This window comes from Zonotrichia leucophrys, chromosome 2 (assembly GCF_028769735.1).
Source record: "Zonotrichia leucophrys gambelii isolate GWCS_2022_RI chromosome 2, RI_Zleu_2.0, whole genome shotgun sequence".
Taxonomy (NCBI): domain Eukaryota; kingdom Metazoa; phylum Chordata; class Aves; order Passeriformes; family Passerellidae; genus Zonotrichia; species Zonotrichia leucophrys.
In genome coordinates this window covers 103,440,772-103,454,172 of record NC_088171.1, presented here as the reverse complement: position 1 = coordinate 103,454,172, position 13,401 = coordinate 103,440,772, and the positions used below count along the sequence as shown (strand labels likewise).

Below are 13,401 nucleotides of genomic sequence, written 5' to 3'. Positions count from 1 at the left end.
GAGGCTGGCCAGGCTGTAGCTCTCTCTTCATTGCTTTTTCTTTTTTGAAAATGGAAATAAGATTCCTCTTTTCACAGTAATAAGAAACCTCTCCTGAACACCAAGAGCAATTTTGCATGACATGGACCAGCTCCTTCAGCTCCATCCTTGAATTCAATTCTCCCCTATCACAGTGGGGACATATATGTTCATTTCACCCCCTTCAATTTTCTAAGTGCTGCTACTAAGAGCAGAAACTGTGAGGTCTGAGATCAAGCTTTGCTAATAAAGAGAGATGAGAAGAGGACCTTGATTATCAAACCCTTGTCAATGCCCTTTGCCATTAGTTTGTCTGCCCCTAGACAGCACTAAGTATCATATTCCTTGGTATTCCTTTTGCTGCTGAGGTACTTATAGAAGGTTGTCTTCTTAGCCTTCATATCTGTGTGGAGTCAAATCCAGTTGTGCTTGGCTTTCCAAATTTCCTCCTTGAAATAATTCACAGAATGACCAGGTTGGAAGAGACCTTCAAGATCCTTGAGTCTAACCCATGCCCTAACACCTCAACTAAACCATGGCACCAAGCACCACATCCAATCTTTTTTTGAACGCAACCAGGGATGGTGACTCCACCACCTCCCTGGGCAGGCCATTCCAGAACTTTATCACACTTGCTGTGGAAAACCTTTTCCTAATATCCAACCTATATTTCCCTTGACCCAGCTTGAGACTGTGTCCTCTCATTCTGTCACTTGCTGCCTGGAGAAAGAGACTAACCCCCACCTGGCTACAGCCTCCTTTCAGAGAGTTGTGTAGAGAGTGATAAGGTCACCTCTGAGTCTCCTTTTCTCCTGGCTAAACACCCCCAGCTCCCTCAGTCGTTCCTCACAGGGTTTGTGTTCCAAGCCCCTCACCAGCCTTGTTGCCCTCCTCTGGATGCACTCAAGAATCTCAACTTCCTTCCCAAACTGAGGGCCCAGAACTGGACACAGCACTCAAGGTGCAGCCTCACTGGTGCCGAGCATAGGGGAAGAATGACCTCCCTGCTCCTACTTTCCACACTATTCCTGATACAGGAATACAGATTACTCTACATTGTCAGTGGATTGTCTGTCCCTGCCTCCACCTCTTGTGGCTTGAGCTCATTGGGAGTTACACGCTCACCCAAGCTGGCATCCTGACACATGTTCATTTTCCTGAGCACAGAAACTCAGCTTCCCTACCCGTTAAGAAGGTTGCTTGGGAAGGTCAACTAGCTCTTTTAAGCTCCTCTGCCTTTCAGGGCAGTATTCCCTGGGGCTCTGAGGCTTCTTTCAGGCACCCAGTTTTGCTCAGTTGCTGTACTTGATCAAATCCAGCAGCAATGTGGAATTCCATACCCAGTCTGGGTGACTGTAACCAGGCTGGATGGAAACCACTGTTGACATTTACTTGGAATTTCTCTGAAAAAACCCATTAAGTTACAAAGGCCTGTCTTTGGCCATGCCAAGACAGGAAAAGCAATTCAAGCTGTAGCAGAAAACATGGAAGGGGCACTCCAGAAATCCATAACAAGTATCCAGTGAAGCCAGAAAAGCATTTTCTCCATCTTCGTCTTGATGCAAAATCCCCAAATAAATATTTCCCAAACTAGTTTGACATCCACTTGCCATTAATGAGTGTGATGAGTTCCTGTCTGCAGCAGAAAGACTTGCAATCTGCACATTATGGTACACAGTGTGATGAGCAATATTAAGTGCACCCTTTTGTATGGTATAGTCAACTTGATAAAAATAGAACCAGACCAAAGCCTAAGGAAGGATTTCTTATTCTCCTACCATCAGATGAAACTCTTCAGACCCATAATTTAAATGTTTTTCTCATTGTAGAGGTGCTAAAAAATGTGTCAAAAGACTTCAGCTAGTTAGTCTGCAATTTAGCTTGAAAAGTTTGTTTCTTCCCATTCTTCCTAGTATTTGAATAAAGAGATGCGGGAAAACGCCTGCTTGCCATGGTAGGTACATGAGCTATAATTTGCAATGAAATATCATGGACTGTGCCATACTACAGAAGCTTTAATTAGAGTAATTAAAACACATTGTAACTTACCAGTGATTTTGCATTCAGTATATTTTAAACAGCTGAGCCTTGAAAAAAATGCAGTGATTTGCTCACTACCACACATCAATGGGTTTCTGCAGCTGTGGAATCACACTCAAATTGAGCTTGCACAGGCAGCCAAATTATTCTTTAGGAGCTGGAGAAAATCGGAGAATGATATTCCTAGAGACAGACCATTAAAGAAAAATTAACTATTAGATCTCCTATGTGATTTTTGGCTCTTAGTACCCAGATGGCAGACTTCAAGGATCTTCTATGTTTCATATATATATATATGAAGGTTTCCCTCCAATTAGCAAAAGCAAAGAACTATGCTCCAAGAAAATATGCTGTTAAGATTTACTGTGAGCATGGACTCACAGTAGAAAGGAAAATATACCAGGTATGACTGGCTGGCAGTTTCAATCCAGCTGCTTCTTAAAGGATAATCTCACAAAATTGTAATTAAGAAATGAATATGCTTTTGAGTGAAGGAATGAGGGCTAGGAATTTTTTCCTAACTGTTTCTTGGCAATTACATTAGCTTTGTATACATCCCCTGTGTATTTAATTTTGTAGGCCTTTACCACTTCTAGAAGCTAAAAAATATGTAAAAACCCTGTCCTTCCTTGCACAGATGCTTAAATCAAGATCAGCTATAGGTAGGAGATATCTAATTTGATTACACTTTTACACATCCTGCACAAGTGCTTGGTGGGAAAATACGTGGGAGATTCAGCATCAACATCCCCATCCCTGCAACGTGCTCCATAGGGCACACTGCAATGGCTGACTCATGCTGTGCACCTGGTGCAGCCCAAAGTCCAGGTCTGTGCCCAAAACTACATGTTCTACACACAGAAATCCCTAAGCTTAGGCCACCAAGCATGTCCTGCCCTGTGTCTGCTGGTGGAGAAGCAATCAAGCCTATCCCCAGTACAATGCAGTAAGAGAGACTGGTGAGTCCCAGAAAATTGCCCATCTGCCATTAGGCCATTGTCAGCACTGAGATGAGTAGCTGGGGATCACCTAAGTAAAAATACTGATATCATCCTAGCTGGAACCCATCAGAGGCTGATTTGGACAGAAAAATGCCAGCTCAGGCACCAGATGAGCAAAAACCTTGAGATTTCCTTTGAGGAGGAACCAGTGTGTAAATAGAAGATTTTCACACTTCAAAATTTAGTAAGGTTAACATCCCTGAGATTAAATGTACACCACAGCATCTGTAAATGGTAGAGAAGGGTATAAAATCTTTAAAGGTCATGCAATCTCCACACAAAAGGAAGTGATTTCTATCAAAACAGTCTCTCTGGGCAAGGATTGTTCTGATATTTTCAAGACAGAACAACAAAACAGCTAATAATTATAGTTTTCTTGAGGACACCTGCATAGTTAATTTAAACTAAACCACAGAGAAATAGAAGCACTTTATTCCAATACTGTTCCTTTTTTTAAAACTACCTTTCTGAAAATGTAATTGAGTCAGCTTCAGCTGTTCAAGTGGCAGCATTGAAAACAGAGAAAGGATGAGTCTTCAGTGAGTGATTAAAATCTGAAGCAACCCATTTAGATAACCATAAAAATATTGCAGATTTAGTCCAAAATGAAGAATATGTTTATCATAGGACAAAAGAAAATTAATAAAGTAAAAAGTAACAATTAATACAAGCCTTTGGAATATGCTCTTTCTTTCTTGGGAGCATTTGAAAATTGTTGGCTATTTCTGACACAGAAACTTGTCACAGGACATCACTGGCTCTCACTGCCCACCAGGCTGTCCCTTCTTGCCCCTTGAAACAGTGAGTGCCCTCTGCCCATGCAGCAGGCACCAAATTTCATTAGTGTGCTCCTAGAGAAGCCCAAATAGCAGGGCTGTGATGAGAGGCAGATATGAACTTTTGTTTGCTCCAAATTCTCATTTGTCTACCAAGTCAATAAAAAAATAATAGTCAAACTTCACAAAGCAATAACACTAAAGAAAATGCCTATCTGAATAACCCTGGATAGCACTGACAAGAAATTATGCTTCTGACTTGCACAATGAACCATTCCAGCTACAGCTCATGGATGGCCCCAGGCTGGTGAAGGTCCCCCACTCTGCCCCAAGAGGAACCAGGGGAGGATGCTGTGGCTTAGGACAGTGGTGGGGATAAGGTCATGCCAGCCACACTCCAAACAGCAGGAGCTTCATCTCAGGTCCAGCAATGAGGGTCCAGTGTTCCCTTGCATGAGGAACTACTCCCATAAAATTTACTTCACCATGTAGGGTTTATACCACCAGTCCCTGGGCTGAACATTACATGGATCATCCAGTCCTTATCCAGTCTCTGGCAAGGAGTAGGGTGCTGTGGGATGCAGCAGACTTCTCCACGACCACAGGGAAAGCTGGTGAAGGGATCAGGATGACAAGAAAACAACCCAGCTCCGACCTGCATAAATCACCTGGGTCCACAGATACAGATAAATTCTGTCGGTAACTGGACTTCCTTAGGAAAAGAAGGTAGCCTCATTTTCTGGATAATGTGTAAGAAGATTTCAGGATTTTCCTGTTTTACTGGTCAATCCATCTTTCAGTTGACCCATAGCTAACCTTGAATGACATATTTTTTCACAAAATACTTGTCAGCACTGTGTAAAGACATCAGTGTTTGTGATCCAATGACATGCAATGTAATATTTTATGATTAAAAAAACACAGAGGCCCTAACATAATCAGGAGAGAGTTATCAATAGAGATTTTAGTACAGGACTCAGTAGAGTCTGCAATGTAATCTGCATTCTCCCTTTGAAGCATGATTTGAGAAAAGTATGTTTGGTAGTACCAGCAAGTTGTGTAATAGCTGCTTTAGCTTTCTTGCCTTCCCAAAGGTCAGACTATTCTTCTAAGAATTTTTTATTGAAACACTCACAGCTCATCTAATTATATTGCTTGCTTAGGGGCACATATTGAATAGTAGTCAATTTATTAATTTAAAAATGCTGGAAATGTCTCAGCTCAAGTAAGTTTGATCCTTTCCTTTAAAAGCAACATACTGAAGAAGCCACATTGCCTACAAAGCTTTACCACACACACCTTAACTTAACTACATCTCTAAATGCCACCAAGAGCGTATTCTGAGCCAATTTCAAAGCCCATGCAGAGCAATGACAAAAAAGGAAGAAAGCACAGTAAAGGAGAAGCTTTTTACAAGTAGGTCACAACCAGCCCTAGTCATCTATTCACTAACAATTACCTGAAAGTGACCAAGAACATCAGGTATTTTGTGTAAGAAAACAGGCCAAAGCAGTAAATCTATTGAGGAAATATTGGGTATTTCTGCTGTATCAATATTTGCTCTGCTGCCTTCCCAATTCTATCTGATAAGCAGTGACTTGCAGCAAGTAGCTCAGCTTCAGCTTAAAGCACTTTATTCATCACAGGTGCAGATGAGTCACACTCATGAGAAAGCCTCAGTCATGTGAATTGGATTTGGTATAAAACCCCATCCCAGTGCTCTCTCCTTTCTATCTATAGGTAGTGAAAGTTTTTGTTAAAAGATTTATGTCTGGTTTCATAATTGTTGCTGACTAAAGCACTTTGAGGGACTTCCATGTAAGCTGATGGTATTGTTTTGAACAGGTAGGTAAATTAATGGATGGTTAAATATTACTTCATAACTGTTTTCATGGTTATAGTGTTGTAGTTTGAAGAGGTGTATTTGGTTAAGCAAATGTGCTGTGTGCAGAGAAGTGGCAAGTTAGACCTTCTGTTGATGTTCTTGAAAACAGTTAAGGGTAATAGGATTTTGTGGGTTGGGAGAGAGGAAAGGGGATGGTGTGGTCTGAGCTACTTTGATATTAGTGAGGGCAAAAATGCAGCCATTATAGGCAGAAAAATCTAATTGCTCAGCATGTTTGCTTTGTGGCTTTTTATTATGGTTCTGTACTGTACCTTATGACCCCATTTTTACTTCTAAGGGGATCTCCCTTTGAAATGAGTTGCTTGAGGTATAAAATTATTGTAGTGCTGTCCATTAGTGCTGGCTTATGTAGCAGGAGGTAGCAGTCTGCCATGAATTTGAGTTATGAATTGTTTATACAGATCCTATTTTAAATCTCTGTTCTCAGATATTTTTTTGGCTGTGTCTATTTGTGATGCTAAAGTGATTGGAAAGCTAAAGAGGAGCAAATTCTGAGTGATTCTTGTATTGCCCTTAATGGGCCTTCAAAGATATGCACCTTGAATAATAACCTAAATCCAAGGTAGTTACCAAGTGTCTATAGGCCTAATCAGCTGCCGCCACTGGGAATAGTTAATGACAAAAGTGTCCTACTTCTTTGTAACTTGTGTGTATTATTTTTGTTTATGCATTAGTGTTTGCTGTCATGATGCTCTTCAGAGAAACAGGACAGTAAAGTTTCTCTCAGCTTTAAGGTTGTCCTTTGGTTCTGGCATGTGATTTTGATAACCGCTTGGATAGGAACCTGGTTTTTATTGGAACAATGCCGGGTCAATAGCTTTGAAGTGTAAATCTTCTGTTTTGTTTGCCCAAGAAGTGCAGATGAGCCCTGGTAATGCAGGTCTACCTTGCCCTGGGAGTGCTTAGTAGTGTGCCTGAGGGATGGTAGCCTGACCTGAGAGCGTTCCATCATCGAGGGAGGGATCTCTTGTGGCTCTACAAAACATTGCTGAGGGGCTGGGGGGCTCTGCTTGGGTAAGATGCAGTGAAAAGGGGTGATTACTTTGCCCTTGTGCCCTGCTGGCTCTGTCTTGCTGCCCCAGTGCCTCTCTGTGGCTGGTGCTCCTTTTCACCTATGGAGCAACTGTCTTCAATCCAATTTGCCTCTCTTCTGCTTAGCTATGCAGCAAGTCTGCTGTGACTTTCTTCAGGCTTTCTAACTGCTTTAATAAAAGCATGGCCTTGGGAGATATCTTAATCTGGGAAGCCAAAAGGGCGATATTGTGAGGGGAAAATTGCTTCCTTAAGGTGCTTGCTCTGATCTGCAGAGTGGATTTGTGGATCCTCTGCGGACGGCTAACAGCGCTAAATCCTTGCTGTTCTATGTTAGATAATCTGTCTTTGCTTTTTGGGATCCTTTTAGTGCTGAAAAGAACTTATGGGTTTGCAGTGTAAAGGGTATTCACAGTTAAGGAGGGAGTGATCTGATTTATACTCTTATGATGACGCATATCAGTAGTCTGTATAAGTAAAATTCATGTTTAGGTTACAAAAATATATGTATATATACACACATACAGTGTCTGTATATATATGTATACAAGCTGTAACTAAAGATTCTTGTTGCCATAGTGTCTAATTCTAAAAAAACAGCCCTCTTCCAACCCAGAGTGTTTTTTTCAGAGCTCTTTTATTAATCATTAGTTTTTGTGTTCTTTATTCTTTTTATTGATGTTGCATCTAATGGTGTCAGTCTGGCTTGAGATTTTAAGACAGACTATCAAAAGATAAATTTTCTGCAAGACTTAATTCAAAGAGATGTATTATTCCTGCAGCTCTCTTCCATGTTTCCAAATATGATCTCATGAATTTAAATAGATCAACTACAGTTGATGTCTCTTCTTGATCTATTTGAATTGCTTCTGAAGCTACTGATCAGATGCTTTTGTCTCCTTCATGCTGGTGGCACAGCTGTCTGCTCATTCAAGGCCCAGCTTCTGAGGTTCTGGGCTTATTCTATGCCTCTAAACCAACTCTCAAACTGCTAGCTCTTATAAGTAATCAATGCTAGCTCATTCTTGGCAAGGGTTTAATCCACACCAGGGTTTTGATGGAATGGTTCAATTACTCTTTCTCTTGAACTTGATAGTCAGATGCAAAAGGAATAAAGGAGATGGGACAGTTTCCATAACTCTTAAAGATATTGTGCCTTACTCTGCAATTAATAGTATTTATAGCTTTATGTACTCTCTCTCTTCTGCCTCCTTCTTGATATAGAAAAGTGAATTACTGCTTCCTAAAAATCCATAATAAAGACAAAATAACTCCTGCAAATACTTTCTTTATAGATCGTTTGAGCAGTTAATTAAGTAAAGCATGGTTTCTCTTTTCAGTGACTGAACAAAACTCAAAGCAGTTTCTAAAGAAGGTGTGAGCCTAAATATATGCTGAAGGTGTATTCCACAAATATATTACAAGTACTTATTTTTTAGCATTAGGTAATATTTTCTTTTCCTATGAATGCTTCTAAGTTATGGCCTTGTTGGAACTGCTACAGAAGCAAGCTTGACATTTTGAAAATGCCCATTTATTTGTTCCCTGGAGTATCTCATCTAGCAAGTGCTCTGCATTTCCTTTTCTGCTCTTGCTATTCTCTTGTGTGTTGGCATCACATCTGAAGTGCAGATAGCTGACCTGCAAAAAAGCTTCCTCTTCTTTGAGCATCTCTGACCTGCCTGAACTGGCACAAGAGCACTTCAGCCATAGAAAATTACAATAGCTGCAAGATGTTTGTGCCATGTTAATTTTGTTTGAATATGAGGGTAGCAATTGCTTACAATAATTCTGACATGCTGCACAAGCCACAGCATGGAAATAATGTTTGCATAATACATACCTAGAGCTGCTGTTCCTCCCCAAGAGGATCCTAACAAATTAAGATGGAAAAGTTATCTTTCAAGATTGCCTTTTCTTTGAAGACTCAACAACAATCACAAAATATATCAAAGCAGTTAATTTGTTCCTGCTGTACTCAAGTGTCTGCGTGTGTCTTAATAGCTTCTTAATGGATGCTTAAGAAATTCTGTCTGTGTCCAACAAACAGAGAGCTCAACACTTCATGGCTGATAATTACCCATGAGTTTACTTAATAGGGTTAATAGGCTGCAGTGAGAGCTTGGCTTTTTGCTGTCATATTTGGGAACTCATTGTCAAGGACTTGTTACCTGGGAGGTCCCAATATGTTCCTTCAAAAAAAAAAAAAATCTTGAGGGATGGAAGGGAGAAAAGCTCTGCATTTACTGACCTTCAGCAGCAGCAGATCATATTAAGCTGGATAATTAAGTACAGACTCGAGCTCTGTCCAAAATAATATTTGATCTATAACTTGTAAGTCTGGGCAGATTGTGAAGTTTAATAGAACTTTGTGCAGTATCAGATGAAATTTGTGCAGCAAACTTTCATTTCCTTGTGGCAGCTTGTTGGGGGGCAGTCAGAGGTAACATTCTGCCCTGTCCTGCTGCAAACTCTAACCCATCCCAAGACTACTGATGCTAAAAGAGAAACCAGGATTAAATATGTTTTGCCTTTCTTTTTTTTAAGATTACCAGTCCAAGTACAGCATTCAGAATGATAACTGGGAGTATGTGCTCTCAGCTCTTTTGTTGCCATTGAAGGAAATGACTTTTATTTTTTTCTCTCTGGGCAAAAAGGCATAAGCACCACAGGGAGGGTTTGGTAGAAGCAGGTTACATTATGTGTTTTGTGGCATAGGAGCAGTAGTTCTTGACTCTCTTCATTGGGCATATTGCAGTAATTCAGGTGAAAATGTCCTGTTACATTACCCTGCATACACCTTTCCCACCTCACCAAAAAAACCCTAAACAAACAAAAAAAAGAAAATCCTCAATCCCTCTCTCAAAAAAAAAAAAAAAAAAAACCCAAAAAAAAAAACACCAAACAAAAAACCAAACCCCACAAAAAGAAATTAAATAAACCCCCAAACAACCACCCCCTAAAACAAACCCTAAGCCCAGACAGACTAAAAAACAGGAAAAACTTTGAGAACTTTGGCTAGAGTGAATACAGCAAGATGCTCCAGGAATGAGTTTTCTTTGTCCTCAACAATTATTTTTCAATTTCAGAAGAACATTTCTTGATGACAGTCAAGTATCACTAAAACTTGTTGCTCTGCTCATTTCCCAGGACACAAAGGCAATGTATAAATATGAGCTGACAATTCATACTTGCATGATGGTGTAATAGTAATGTGTAGTGTGGTTTCACTACAGTCCAGTGTGTCACTGTCTGGCTTAAATACAAAATTCAGATGAGCAATGTAGGATTATTGTGCTGCACAGGGCTATGTCTATAATAGCATGTGCTTCTTTGGAGAATGCTGGAAACAGCCTCTCTTCTGGTGCTGGAGTATTAGATACTGTCTTTGTGTCTAAATGTGGTGAGCATATGAATGTGAAATGTAAGAGGAGATTTGCCAACTGCTGATATCTTTCTGATTTCTCTGCCTCCATATGTCTTTCCACTGGCTGCCTCTTACGTCACAGTTTCCATCCCCCTGCTCAGATGCTTCTATATCATTTTTGGAAGAGGGATCTGTGTTCATCTGACAGAAGGCATGCATAATGTGAGCTACTTATTGAAATAGAAGCAGTTTCTTGGACCCTGCATATACACTGATTTTCCTGAGTTCTCCTTTGAGGGTACAGGTAGGGAGGCAGGGAAAAGAGAAACCCACAACACATTACCTTTTCATGTCTGACTAGATCTGCAGTCCCTCAGTGCAGGGTGAACTGCAAGAGGAGCATGACTCTGCAGAAGTGTGCTTACATGGCAGAAAAAAATCATCCCAGTTTGACTCAATGCTTCATTCTGTTTGCATACACCAATAAACAAGATCTTTTTTATTTAACAGGATTAAAAATTTTCTAAGGAGGGGTGTGTGTAATACAGGTTCTTATTGAAAAATATTCAGGTTTGCAGTTAGGTACATAATGTTTCTTGAACAGAAAAGTGGAAAGCATAGTTTGAAACACTTCAATAAAGTGAATGATATTTCTTTACAAATTAACTATGTAAGTTATCAACTTAAATCTCTTGTTCAAATACCAAAAGTGTAATTTTCACAATAATGTGAATTCTGCACAAGTGAAATAAACAAATTTCTAGCTAATATGTTTCAGTTTATACAATAGGTACAAACCTATTTATAGTATAGTGTAATATACATATTGTGTCAAAACCAGTGAGTTACTAGTTCCTTTGGGCAGTTTTAGGTCTAGTAACTGAGTTTAAGATTAAAATAATTCCTTATTCTTTATTTAATGGGCAAACATTTTTTAAAGGATATTTACGGTTTTGCTTCTCTAAAATGACCTCCAGTCTCTGAGCAAGTAAAAAGAAAAAAATGGAGGTGTTTTGTTTTTTAATGGTCTTGAGAGATACTTTCTGTGGTCCTTCAGGTATGCTCCTCTGGAGAGGAACATGCTGCCCTTTAGCAGCTCTGTGCCTGCCTCTAGCCCTGCTTGCAGCCCAGGCTGCTGGGGGTGAAGGGGGACTGGATGCTCTGTGCTGGTCAGATATTCTCTTGCAGCATTTTCTGCACAGCTGACAGGTACCCAGGCTGCAGTGTTTTCTGCCTGTGTCCTTTGGTACTAAAGAATGTCTGTCTTTGAGTCCTTGCACTCTTTTTGTCAGAACAGTGCTTGTGTAATTGTCTGATTAGCAAGGCTTCAGGCAGATGTGAACTAAGGCTCTGACAGTGAGTGGCTTGGATGCTTAGGCAGGGTTTGGAAATGTGTCTATAAATTAAAATTTGTGAGGGCTTAGCTGTTCAGATACAGTATGCTCTCTCTCCAAGGTTGGACACTCAGTCACTTAAGATGGAGACTTCTTGTGTGCTTGCAGAATAAATTTTTTAAAGGAACGAATAATCCGTATTTGCTTTTCTAAGTGGATATGAGATACTTAAGAAGAGCCATTAATTTACTGAGTAAATCCTTTAGACTGCAGACAGTCACTCTGGCTGGATACTGCAGGAGACCATCATAAGCAGAAGCTGAGGTGATGTAATGCGCTGTATTTTGGATTAAAGGTTATCTCCTGAATTGATAGCTGGAAAGTAGACACTTAAACTATTCTGATTGTGAAATATAGCTGAGATAATGGAATCTGGGAGTGCCATGAGAAATTGTGATAGAGTAAGGGGCAATACCTGGACTATGCTGTCACAAAGCCACAGCTGTAGGCTTTGTGACTCTGGTAGTGTTAACCCCCACCTTTGCACACAAAAAGTGCTTTCCAATAGAGACATAAGCACTCATGCAGGAGATGTCCCTCCTGTGTGGTGTTCACTTGGTCCATGGGTGCCTCAGAGGTGCTGGTACCAAAGGGGGATGGGAGTGCCAGGTTCGGCTGAGCTGTTGGCAGCTCAGGGTGTCCTGGTGTGGAGGACTTGACCTGGAGATTCTGCCTAAGGGAGGGGTTACAAAACAGGTTTTTTATAAACCAATCTCGAGTTTGGCCCTCTCACCTGTCAGTTTAATGAGGGTTCTGGTGCTGCCTTCGTGACAGAGTAACGAAGTCAGGACACCCCTGCCATGTATGCTAGAGCAGCTAATTGTTTGTAACATCATCCTTTTTAATTATAACTTCAGTCTTGGTATTTTAGTTCTTCATGTATCAGAAGTGATGAATCTTACCTTTTTAAGGAATGTTTGCTTGCATAAATGATATGCCTACCAAAAATCAAAGTAATCTCAAGTGTGTGCTGATTATCTTATGCAAATAATTTTATCTTGGGTAACATACTTGTTTCATTTTAGGGAGTATAAAGATACACTTTGAAATGCAGACTAACTTGGACAGATGAAATGTACCTTAACTGAGTTCTGCTTTGCTTGGGGCTGAGGGGAAGAGGGGCAGCAGGAATTACAATTGAACCAGCTGACAATGTACAGAATATCTGCCTCTGTTACACCTAAAAGATTAGTACAGCATCCAAGATAATTACTGTTTAATAGCTGCTCAGAGATCCTCATAAAGAAAAGCAATGGCTGGGACATATTTTATGGATGTATTGGTTTTTTTGCTGCAAATGTGAAAGTGGCACAATGATTGTATGGTTCTAGTCACTGTAAAGAAACTTCCACAAAACCTCTTTAACACCATGTATAATGATTATAACTTGCAGGGGAGCATGTAGTATTTGAGGGAGGATGGTTTATCTTGCATATCTAACACTTCTTCTAATTATAGTGCTTTAAACAATGGCTAATAAAGCAAGCTACACACTTGCATTGGAAAGCTAATAACTGCATTCCTCTTCAGAGGAATGGTGGTGACAGCTTTCCCTCTCCACCATGCAGTGGTGGTCTCTGGGACACCACAGTCACTATTCTATGCATCCTGCATGCTAAATGCTGAAACTTCATCCACTTACAGCTAGGGTAATGGTGGATCATTAAGTGTAAGTCAAGCCTTTCTAATCGTTAATCTGCACAATTCATTCAGTGTGATCTGACAAAAATCTGAATGAGCCACTAAGGAAAAAGCAGATTTGTCAAGTATGTGTTGTTCCTATGAAGGGTGCTGTTTCTGCCTCTAATGTCTTTTCACCGAACATAAACATTGTTCATTTCAGAGCTCCCATTTCTCCTATTTTCAC

The 13,401-nt window shown here is 40.3% G+C and overlaps 1 protein-coding gene across 4 annotated transcripts in view; it reads left to right on the top strand.

Annotated features, from left to right (window-relative positions):
* The first annotated feature begins 5,563 nt into the window (after positions 1 to 5,563).
* The window catches only part of LOC135443267 (zinc finger protein 853-like), a 35,265-nt gene continuing 27,427 nt past the window's right edge, over positions 5,564 to 13,401 (top strand). For 3 of the 4 annotated variants that reach the window (XM_064703478.1, XM_064703477.1, XM_064703476.1), the window contains exon 1: positions 5,564 to 5,680. The gene's annotated coding sequence lies outside the window, so the exon portion shown is untranslated. The remainder of the gene's footprint in view (positions 5,681 to 13,401) is intronic. The other variant, XM_064703479.1, reaches the window with a different exon arrangement.